Here is a 12,226-nt window from a genome sequence, read left to right on the forward strand (position 1 = left end):
GGAGAGCCTGATGGGCGGAGACCTGTTAGTGTGCCTTTTTTGAAATCCTCCCAGGTCCCTGCTGTGATGCGTACTGCAGAAGTAGGCTGGGGGCGCACACACGCTGCAGCGCCACACACACACACACACACACACACACGCATCATTTCCAGTGGAGACTGGCACAGAGACGCAGCGCCATGACCACTCCGCTATGTCTGCTTGGTACGGACTGCTGAAACTTCTGCGCAGAGAGGCGGATAGATCCATCTAGCTCGTCCCAGATAGCGGATTAAATTCACGCTTTCTTTTCTTTCTTTCCTTTTTTTTTTACCCCCTTTCTCTCCTCCTCCTCCTCCTCCTCCTCCTCCTCTGGTTTCGTGTTACAAAGCCTTGGGAGGGAGTTGCGCGAGGAGCCAGTTCCTCTGTGTAGAAACTGAATGACAGGATCATATGGCTCGATGTGCCGTATAGTCCAAACATTTCAAAAACAGAGGCGATAAGAAAAGAGGAGAGGGCGACCGTGGGCGAATCCAGCGGTGACTGATGAGGATGCGGAATAATTTATAACTCCAATTCAACAACAAATCCGAGATAACGGAGAGAGAAGAGAGAGAGAGGGAGAGAAACGGATACTGGATCTGTCGTCAGAGAAAGACGGAGAGGAAAGCGCAGGACGCTGTGATCATCAGCACCATCACCGTCACAAGAAGGTAAGTTTGCAGCCGTTATTTGTCCTCCCGGTGGTCGAAGCCGTGTGAGGCGGCTCGGTTAAAAGTAGACGAGGGAAGCAGAGGCAGAAAACATCCTGATCCAGAGTCCCCCGGCTCTCCAACTGTTGCCATGAAGCCCCCCTTTTTCTTGGAAACAGGACGCCTTCAGACACGCTGCGTGAACAGATTATTGAGGTGTTGAAGGTTGTCCGTTTGGGGCTTTGGATGCAACTTTATCTCCATTTCGCGCAGCGTAAACACGGCGCACTGCGGTCAGGAGCTGCTGGAAGGGGATCAACTCCGGGCTTTCACTGTAGTCTGTGCATCTACAGCATGCACTGCCCCAGTAATGCTACTCCGCCGTATCATTTCTGCTGGATCATACTTATCATAGAGTGTGTGCGCTGCAACATGCCAGATTTATCTCTCTGCACCACTTCTAATGAAATATCTGTTCACATTTTATTATTCGGCTGTGATATTTCCTGTAGTAAGAGTGTGTGGTGCCCTATAATGAACTTTATGGAACCTGTCTTCGCTTGACAGTGCTGTGCATCTATATGGTATCAGTATAATATCCTAATAATAGTCCTAACTTACACTTCTGGACTTCTGCTGGCTGCCTAAACAGAGTTTTATAGGTTACAGAGATGTTTTGGCAAAGTATTCTGGGCTCACATACTCTAGATGCATGCTCCACAGCATCCTACTGAAATATATTTTAATTATTCATCTTCCCACAGTAGTTATCGGTGTCATATATGACAGCCCTCATCCACTTCCAACGCTGTAAAAGCAATGAGTCCTTTGAATCGCTGCCACTGTTTCCCGCTTGCTCAGCTGACACTCAGAAATTAAGCTCTTGTGGTGACAATAATCCACTGAGTTGAGATATTGGAGTGCTTTTTCCCCTTATTCCCTCTTCTGATTTTTTTTTTTCTTTTTTGCACTTTAATGAAGTGAGTATTAGCTTCAGTCGAGTGATTATTGTAATTACTGAGGGGGGCAGGCGTCCACACTGGACAGCGAGCGAGGATTTGTGTAAAAAAGGTGGTGGTTTAGGAGGTGGAGTAGCGGGGGGTCTGCATGGTTTTCCTCTGCTTTTTTTCCTGTTTTTTTTACAAGCTGGATGGTGCCACTGCCAGTTAACTAACAGACAGTATGGTGGGAGTGCAGCCCTTCAAAATAAAGACAGAAAGATTTGTGGGGGAAGTAAGTGGAGTCATGTTATTGCCTTATGGGATGGAGGAGGTGGGGAGGATGACTTTATATGAGCATTATCGTGCTTGAGGATCCACTTTCTGCTTTAATATCTGTGTAATTTTCTCATAAAGATTTTCTCTTTCATAAGGCTGTTGGGCCTGGCGGCGTGCGAGTGTTTGTGTATGTCACCGTGTCATTTGCAAAGATTAATGAAAGTAATATGCTGGTAGGATTCAGCGTTAGCGTTGAGCCGCAAGTTGACATTTGCAGAGATGCGGCAGAGGATAATCCCACCAAAAGTCACTTTACTCACCTTTTAATTTGTGGAATCAAGTTCGTAGACCTTTAAGAATAGGCACAATCCTTGATGGTAGATTATACAAGACTAAAGCAGGTTACAAGAAGATATTTTTGAAAACCAGTTTGGCTGTTGAAGCTTTCCTCCTGACATCTGCATTATTCCCTGAAAACAAGCTTTTAAAAATCCAGCTTTATCCAGGGCAGTCGCAACAAAGACACACACACACACACACACACACACACACACACACACAAACGCAGCCCTCTAGACCCAGATGTTAATGCCTCAATTGAGACAGCCACAGGACTCCTGCCGACTCGATCTCTTCATTGTCGGACAGACAATGGACTCCACATCCTGACCACCAGCCGCCTTCCCATCTTCCCTCAACACACTCCTCATGCTCCTCACACACACGCAATGAAGCAGCACACAGTCATGCAGACAAAGGACCACATGCATCATACATTTCTGCACACAGGCATGCTTTTACAGTCGAGTTCACATGTGCAGGTCCACACACACCCACCATGGTTTGTTTCCCTTAACTGTGTTTTTAATATTCTGTTGTGGCATCTGATTACAAGTTGAACAGATGTGGAATTTCTTTAAACGTGCATCTTTTATTCACAACATGCTTGTGTATTTATGTGGGCTCATGTCGCCTCTGGGTGTTTGTGTTGTACATGTGTCCCTGCTGCAGTCCACTTCATGATCGAGCAGGAGCAAACGATTGCTCAATATGACGATGACATATTCATCCGCCGGTCATTTTCTCCATCAATCAATTAATTTTTTTGTCGATAAAGTGGCAGAAGATAAAGGAAAATGGCCATCAGAGTTTCCAAGAGCCCAAGATGACGTCTTGAAATGTTTTGTGTTGTCTCACTCGCGGTCTTAAGCCCAAAGAGGTTGAATTTCCAATCATATAAAACAAAGAAAAGCTGCAAATTCTTGCAATTGAGAAGCTGGAAAGAGCTTTTTTTTTGTTTGAGAAGTGACTCAAATTATGAATCAGTCGTCAAAAGAGTTGCTGATGAATTTCCTGATTAGTCAATTAATCAGCCGATCACTTCAGCCGTACTTCACTATCTGTGCCAGCCTATGCGTTTGCTCATCCTTGTGCGTGTGTGCACATGCAACATAAACTGTGTGTTTTGACACCAACGGGCCAACATTGCATCATAGCCGCTACATCGTCACTGCGCCAGATGTCTCCTGTCTGCTGTTTGTGTGCATGTGTGTGTGTTTAATTGTCATCTCTGTGTCACGTGCATCATGTCAGTGCAACAGATACTGTGGCCCCACATGGCGAGCAGCTGAATGCACACTATCCTCCTGTGATAACGGTGTGATTTTTTGACAATGAGACTCGAAAGCTTTGCATGCAGGTTCTTGCTGTTCATGCTATGGTGCTGTGAGAGCGAATTGATCTGAATTCCCTGACGATAATGTATTTTCAATGGTGGCAGAGGCTTTTTTTTCACACCCTCTGCAGAGCAACAGTTGATGTGCCAGCTTCCCACAGGAGGCGTTTTTTTTTTTTTTTCAAGCATCCTTTTCATTCCGTCGATTTAATTCCTGCTCTGTGTGCCTTTCTTTTCTTTCAAAACTCTCTTTCAAAGGCAGATTTGCTTTTGTTTTGGCCGTTTCAAACTGCTCTGTGTTTCCTGCTGAGCTGAAGGGAGTTCACATCTCCGGCCATGCCCTCTGTGTTCTGATGCTGCATGAACAGAATCGCCCCGACTCGGGGTTTTCTCTTTTTTTTTTAATGTTTCACAGTGTGTGTGTGTGTTTGTCTGAGTGTGCGTGTGTTTGAAAAATGTGTGTTTGTGTTGAACAGAGATATGGTTCATGGCAGGCCAGATGCAAGAGCTGGAGAGCAGAAGCAGATGGGTCGTGTGTGTATGTGTGTGTGTGTGTGTGCATGCGTGTGCTGGAGGGGTACAGCAGGAGGCGGGGCTGGGCTGGACAGGCTGATGTTTAGAGAAGAAGGAAGGGAAGGGGTTTGTTTACAAGACCATCATGGTAAATGGGCTTTGGCAGGGTGCAGGGTCAAAGTGATATAAACCTTATGTTTTCATGCCTTCAGTGCATATGTGCCTGCTTTATCATTGCTGTTAGCTCATTATCAAAGGCCCTATTAGCTACAGAGACAAGGTTACGTGTGTGCATGAGAGAAGGTGTGATATGTGCACAGCTGTGGACTAAAAATGATCGCAAGTCTGGCTCACCAAATCACACTCACGCACACTCACATTAAGGATTTCAACACATTAGTACGTCATCCGCACAGTCAAAGATGATGAGACAACCAGTGATGTAAATTCCATTTTTTTAGCTTTTGCCAAAATTAAGATCTGCCGCTGCTTCTAACTCGGATGTTGCTTCTTGTTCTTCCTCCCTGACTTCCTGTGATGTGTCCTTATTTGTCTTTGCCTTTTGTGAAGAGAGTGACTGTGTCAGGAGGATCTTTTTCGGCTTGTTTCATTGACCTTTCTCCCCTTCCGGCATCCGCTATTTTGAAAAAAGTTTTATCTCTGCCAGAAGAACAACACCTTCTAATTCTTCTGTGCCCCGAAGCAATGTCTCTTTGTGCAGTAAATCACTCCAGGAGCAAATCTACGGCGGCCAAGATAGCTCAACACTCTGCAATGTGAGAAAAGTCATGCAGATGGACGGAGCACAAAAAAACCGGAGGCGCTTTCATCAGGGCATGCAGCCCATCAGGAAATGCACTGTCAAATGAAAAACACGAGCTAACACAGAGACGCTGCAAGTCGCACACAACACAAAGAAAGTTTGAAGAACGCAGATGTTTCCGGGGGAAGCTAAAAACTGCTGAACATGGATGTGATTGGCTGAATTGTCAATAATGTTGGAAAGTAAGCTAACTGTTTTTAGTGTCCCCCGGAAACTTAGTGTGATGTTGTGTCCAAGCTCTACCCTGCATCCCCCATGTGACTGCAATCAGTTCCAGTATGTTTCTGGAGCCGTCTCACCACCTCCTGCAATATATTTAGATTTTATTTGTGGACAATAGCACCAGCACACTCAAATATCAAACTTCTTCTAGCATGCATTTCTGCTGTGAACACGCTACTTGTGCACTTATGTAGCTAGCATATATGAAATTATGACACACAGCATGTACTGGGTCGCATTTTCTGTATGGTTGTTTCTATATGCTTTGTATGTGGTCTTCCCAGTTTGCACGTGGTCTCTTTGTGTGCAGCATGTTTTTAATGCCACGTGTGTATTGTCACCGTGCTGATGGTGTCTGATGCTGGTTCTTCTCATTTGCTGATGTTTTCTTGAATTTCTTCTTCTTGCTGCTCTTCCTGGCTGGCATACAGAAATGTTCCTAATGTCTCAAAAATGTCATGCAGCTATATAATTCATTGATGCTAAAATACTACAGAAGGCACCATTAATATAGAACACAAACTGTCCATAAGCCCAAACACACACACACACACATACACACACACACTGCACAACCTCCAGCCCCCTCTCAGTGGCTTTAAGGCCTGTTGAGAAGTTTCCATCAGGCAGTGAAGATGGATCCAGAGGGTTTTGGCAGCGGCTGTGATTGCAGTTGTTCCGAGACGAGAAGCTTTTGCTCTTCTGCAACTTAGCCCTTCCCTTTGAGCTCGCTCTCTCTCATCCCCTGTCTCTCACCCACTTATGTGCACATTTTTTTTTTCCTCTTCCTCTGTCTCACTTGTTTCGGGCTCAATTCAAGTAGCATAATGAGGTCATTTCTGCATTGCCAAAGTGTACGCACTTACCACTTATTAAGCTCAACTTTAATTGAACAGACAAGTGCATATTCAGCCCACTGTGAATGAAAACTGTACTTGTATAGAGGAAAGCAGAATAATCCTGTTGGTAGCTCCAATAGTAGTGCCAGTACCCTGAATGCAGCCATTATGGATATTTCTCTCTCTCTCTCAGATCAATTGAGTTAGATTAAATGAAGTCGTATTGGCACTGTCGTCAAAAAATAACATTATTGCCAAAAAAAGCAATACACCAGAACATAGAACACAAGGCGCTAATAAATATTTGTCACTCTATGAATGATGCAGCCCCCCTTTGGGCCAATCAATAAATAAATAAGCCCTGAGGGACAAAAAGTGTTTCCAGGAAAGTCAGACCGGTGGAAAATCCAATATGGTGCATACTGCCATTCCTGGAGGCAAATCTGCAGAGCAAGTATAGCTGCATGCTCCAAATCTTGTTGCTCTTGCAGTGTGGAAGTTATGTTTATCAAAGCTTTTCATCCTGACCTGTAATTTCCCTCCTGTCAGGCCGATCAGTGTAATTTGAAAAACGTCAGAATGCAGCGGTGAGAGGCATCACCCGAATCTAACCGCTGTTGTCTGAAACAAATGAAAGAACAGATGGGGAGTAATCCATTGCTCCCCGCCATGACGTAAATGTTCGTGCTTTTCTTTGGCTGCACAAACTCTCTATCTGCCTTCATGTGACTGGCTCAGAGAGTTGCTGGATGCCTTTAGAAGAAGCTTGGTGGAGCTGCTCTGGGTGGCTCGGGTCATCTGAATTATTTATCAGCGGTAGAATGGAGGTGGAGGAGAGCCCTGACCCTCTTGTTTGTTACCAGCTGACCACTATTGGCCATCTGCTGCCTGCCAGCCCCTCTCTCTCTCTCTCTCTGTCTCTCTCTGTCTATCATTACCTCTCTCTCTCACTAGCTATCTCTATGTTGCTCCGCTCTCTGTGCATGCATCTGACAATATATCAATAACTGGATTTCCATCCAAGTTGTTATGGAAAACAGGACACACAGAGTTGGAAAGGTTAAATGGATTGTTGCTTACTTGTGATTTAGCAGGGTTCACTAAAGACAATATCATAAAAAGTGATGACAAGGCAGTTTCTCAATAAATCTGAACCAACGGGGGGTTTGACAGTGAGCTAGTGCTGCATTTGGTCTTTCTGTTGTCGAACCAAAAAACACAGGGGAAACAGCTTGCTGCGAGCTCGCTAATTAATTAGCTTAGCTTTGAAGAAGAACTGGAAACAGGGGGAAGCAGCTAGTCTGGCTCAGTCCAAATGGAAACAAATCCACCTGCCATTATTTAACCCCATTTTTACGCTACAGGATGGAATAAACACGATATATAACTTTAGCTTTAGAGATGCTGGTGGGCAGGTTTTGTTACCTTTAGATAGCTGTTTTCCCCCGTTTTCACACATTTGCTAAGCTAAGCTAAGCTAACAGGTGTTCAGACGTGAGAGTGGTATTGATGTTCTCGCCTGTCTCCCGGCACAAACGTGAATCAGCGCATTTCCCAGACTGCAAACGATTCCTTTAATGAGTTGTCACGGCGGCAACATCATTTCTGTCCGCTCAGTCATTTAATGGTATCTGTGTGTATACAGCAGCATCCAGCCAATCACAGTGTCTTTGGCCGGGCAGCCCGTCTTTCTGATCTTCAACCTGAGCCAAAGACAGACTCAGAGAGAGAAGTCTTCATCATATCTGATACCTGTCCAGTGATTTCCTCTACAAATGGCAGCTGGACTCATTTTTCCTGCTTCATCCTGCTTCCTGGGTCTGCCCGTCCCTGGCTGTTGTTGAAATTGTAAAGCTGGACCAGGGAGGGACAGTAACATGCTCGGCCAAAGTCCTCGTCAGTGAGCCAACTGTGTTTCGGGGGCACCATTGTAAGGCATTATGTATGTTTTCTGAGGTCCCCGACGCCTGTTCGTCGTCTGCTTGTTGTTTTGTTTGCTACGACTCAGCAGATGTTTTCTGGCTCAGTTGTCTGCTCTGTGTTTTGTGTACAGGAGACCGCCAGAATTGTTCTCTTTTTTTTGTTTCTGGTTTTGGTGACGCGTCAAAGCTGCTTGGACCCAGTGTGAATGCGGAGGTTCCCATTGTTTACTGTCAGGGGCGACATTGCTATGTGTGTGCACTTTGCATAGAGGATATGCCCATGCATATTCAACTCTTCCTCTTGCTGTTTTCATGCATTGTTTCCTGGATAGTGTATGCAAATGTGCATGAGCTACCAGCAAAAGATAACAGTAAAAACTACTGGCTCAGAGAATGGATATCTGAGATTGTATGTGTCAGTGTGTGCCTGTGAATAATGATGCAGATGCAGAGGGCAGTGGGGGGGGGGGAGGAAAGTAGGCCCCTACCCTCCTGGTCCCTGTGTTAACCAGAGCATGGTAGTTTGTTTTTATGACAGCCTTTTTTTTGGCATTGTTCTGGTCCGATAGAGCTCGCCCTCCCCTACCGTGGGACTGGCCGTTAGTGGGCAGGAAGTGCCGAGAGCGCGCAGCGTGAGCGCACACACACACACACACACACACACACACACACACACACACACTGTGCTGCACACACAGCCCCTCCTAAGCTATCGCCCCACACTCACACATAAAGTTTTGAAAGGACAATAAAAAGTTGCCCTGCGGCTCGCAGGCTGGTAAGCTGCAGCTTACCCAGGAAGGCGCTGCAGCCAGGCTAATGGCCTCACTCCAGGCTAGTCGCTACAGAGGAGCCCATGCAGGCTTATCAGCGGCAGGAGGGCCCCTACATGGTTGCTCTTTAGAGCTAAGATGAGCTAGTATGAGAGAGTAGCTTAGCTTTCGTGGCTGTTGGGAGATGGAGAGCTACCCTGCAAGAAAAACCAGCATAGACCAGCATCATTTCCATGCTGGTCTATGCTGGTCTTTCTAGCAGGGTAGCTTTGCTTATTTCCTTTTGTGTTTGTCTAATGTTATCTTGGCAGTGGAGGAAGAATCAAACATTGTTAGCCCCTGCTAAATGAAAACATAGATGTTTGCCCAATGTAGCACCTCTAATTGGAAATTCAAAGTGGACTTCTTAATGGAAAATCAGCCTCATCAAGTCTTACTGGGAAGTCAATTGTTGAGAAATCAATGATAGACCAGTGTGGCTTTTACCACTAAGCAAGTACGTGTCTCTAGTGCCATGGGGCCCTTTTGGCAAGTGTGAAGCAGATCGTGGCCAGTGTTTGAAATACTGTTCAAATATCTCCACAAAAGAGGCATATTTCTTTTCTTTCATGTGAGATGTCAGAGCAAAGGGCCAGCATGATGTGTCGAACATGACTGAAAGTGAGATGAAGTGACCGACTAACCATATTTTGCCTCATAGACGCTAGTGTGACGACTCCGGCGCGACTGAGCCCATGAGTCACTGCTCCTTTTCTTCATTTAAACTGAGGCAGGCAGTGATATAGTGCTCACAGCAGCTGCTAACTCTACTGCAGCGAGGTAACCTGCTACTGTTACTGCCGCCTCTTATGAAAGATTTACTAAACACAGCCCTTTTCTGCCTTGAATGAAAGGTAAATACAGCCTGTACAGTGCCGTGCCTAAATATCCTGAACCTGCTGTTTGTTTGCGAAAACGGTGCCACCTCCCCGCCTGCTCTGCTGCTTTGCATATTGCCCAGATTTTTGGGATCAGATCCCGCAGCCAACAAAGATAACACATTACAGTAAATACTCAGTGTAAATGAGGAGATCAGACAGACATATAGCTGGTAACTTGATCCTTATACTGTCCAGTCCAAACAGAGCCTTCCACTGGTGGCCGCTGAGCAGATCCACTGGAGCAGCCGAGGGTTAACTCTTTTATTCCCTTTTGTAAATTGTTTATTTTTGATTATTATACCCTTGCAATACATTTCAATGTAAATTTTTTCTTTTCATTTGAGGATTTAATAGATTGTAGGACTTCTAAGGTTTCAGTTGTGTACTCTTCGACAGGTGGTACAGTTGATGGTAAATGTTATGAAATGTTAAGTGCTTCTCAAGGGTGCCTCAACAATGCTGGGGTTCAGCAGCCCTGAACTGGATTTATAGCCGTATGGAGTTAAGGCGTAGCTGGGTAGCCTATGCTTTTAGCCGCCATAGACAGTTTTTTTCTTTTTCAGCTACAGAGATTTCTCTCTGCAGCAAACGTTCTCGCCGTGGCTGCACGTGGTCAAATAGAAGTTACCTGGACTGCAGTTTGATTCGTGTGTGCATAACCCAGCGCAGCTCAATCATAAAGTAAATTAAAGAATGGAAACACATTCATTAATGTATACAATCAAAGCATGGTGCAACCTGATCATGCGCGTTAGGCTCTAGGTTTCGGTGTTGTGGTGGTGTTTCAACGGGTGAAATCCAACGCTGTAACTATAAATATCTATGGGATCTGCGGCGGGATTCCTGTTAATCCCCTGCGTCAAGAATAAATCCGTCTTTATTGATTCACTTCCCTGGGTCTGCTCCCACACGCTTTCTGAACCATCAGCTAGCTTAGCAGTGCTTTGTTTTAAGTGCTAGCTATGGTTAGCACCTTATTAGCCTCACCTCCAGTCCAGCACTGGGATCGCTCCTCTATGGAGCTGGAGCAGCTGGAGCTATAATGGTCCTGTTGTTGAGGTGTTGGTCTGGTTAGTGTGCTGGGGAGGGGGTGGGAGAGAGAGACGGAGTGTGTGTTTGCCCCCTTACCCGCCCCTGTCCTGCTGCAGACTCACCTTTGACCCCTGGCTGGTGCACCCCCCGCCTCTCCCGCTGCTCTTTTCCAGTCCAGTGCTCTCTGCATGATGTCTGACTGTCTGAAGGGAGGGATGGAAAGAGAGAAAAAAGAAAGCAACATGCTCTACAGGATGAGGCCACAATAATGCGACAGAAAGGAGATAAAAGAGGAGAAAAATGGAGATCAGGAAGAATACAAGGGCTGGGTAGAGGGAACAAATAGAGAAAAGTATACGGGTTGCCAGGTTTGGTCCGTTGCTAGAGAGAGACAGAGATTTGAAAGCGAGAAAGAAGCCAGCTCACGCAGACAACAGCCCTGAGAAACCAAGATAAGAGCTGACCAGCAGTCAACAATTGCACCATCAATTTCCAGGCTGCCTTTCACCTCCTTCTCTCGCTCTCTCTTTCAATCTTTCTCATCTCTTTTCTGCTTTGTACTTCTTCTCTTTTCTTTCTTTTAGTCCCCACTGCTGAGCTTCCTGTGTATTTCTGTAATAGAGCTCTGCACATGCAGTCTGTTATATACACACACTCACATACATAGTGAATTATTTTCTGACACATGCACGTGCTCAAAGCATGAATGACATTTACACCAGTACTGTGTTTCAGTCCAATGAGGTACTTGTACTTTACTCTAGTATTCTAGTTTTATGCTAGTTAATGCCAGTTAGGGAAATTATTATAGTTCACTAATGTACAGGTTGCAAGATTTTACATACGTTATTCTAAACTAAACATGTCTAGAATTAATATGTTAAATTATACAAGGCAGATGGAATTACATAAACCTAAAAAGTATTTGTCGCTGACAGCACTTATGTGGAGTTTCAGAGGACTTTTACTTAATAATAAATAATAATAATAGAGTACATTTACACTACAATATTGTCTTGTGAACATCACGAATGAAATCCATGCTCCTGTCGCTGTGAGCAAAAATGTATTCAAGTTCAGCTGAATGTGAGTGAATATGTCATGACGACTCGGGGCAGCAACGCACCGTCCTCTGAGTACGTGAGTTTCTCTTTCCCGTCCCCCTTGAAGATGCTTTCTTGCCGAGCCGAGGCGGAGGGATACATCGACTGTGAGTTGCGAGTCGGTTTTCTGCAAAATCTACACACAACCACCAGAACAAATCCACCTCATTCACTAGGCAAACTCAGCCTGCTGAAAGCACATATTAGCTTCAGCTGAAGTTATTATAGCGACCAACTGTTTCATAGTGCGACTGGCCGAGCGAGACCTGAGTGGTGTATAAAGATAAACTTTAAATTCGAACCTTTAATATTCGAGTTCATCGGAAAAATTCAAGTTCACCAAATTGGAAGATAGACGAGTTTCAGTGAGCGGAGACAACTGTTGCTTGTTACTTTGACTCGAGGGAACGATCTGAATGCTTCTTCCACTACTCATGCTTTTACACACACACACACACACACACACACACACACACTCGCTCTCAAACACACACAGGCCACATGCATTTTCTCCCA

The 12,226-nt window shown here is 45.2% G+C and overlaps 1 protein-coding gene across 2 annotated transcripts in view; it reads left to right on the top strand.

Annotated features, from left to right (window-relative positions):
• Positions 1-418: 418 nt before the first annotated feature.
• sema4c (sema domain, immunoglobulin domain (Ig), transmembrane domain (TM) and short cytoplasmic domain, (semaphorin) 4C) overlaps positions 419-12,226 on the top strand; it is an 86,372-nt gene continuing 74,564 nt past the window's right edge. For both annotated transcript variants that reach the window (XM_041936689.1, XM_041936690.1), the window contains exon 1: positions 419-692. The gene's annotated coding sequence lies outside the window, so the exon portion shown is untranslated. The remainder of the gene's footprint in view (positions 693-12,226) is intronic.

The sequence above is a fragment of the Chelmon rostratus genome, chromosome 5 (assembly GCF_017976325.1).
Source record: "Chelmon rostratus isolate fCheRos1 chromosome 5, fCheRos1.pri, whole genome shotgun sequence".
Lineage (NCBI taxonomy): Eukaryota > Metazoa > Chordata > Actinopteri > Chaetodontiformes > Chaetodontidae > Chelmon > Chelmon rostratus.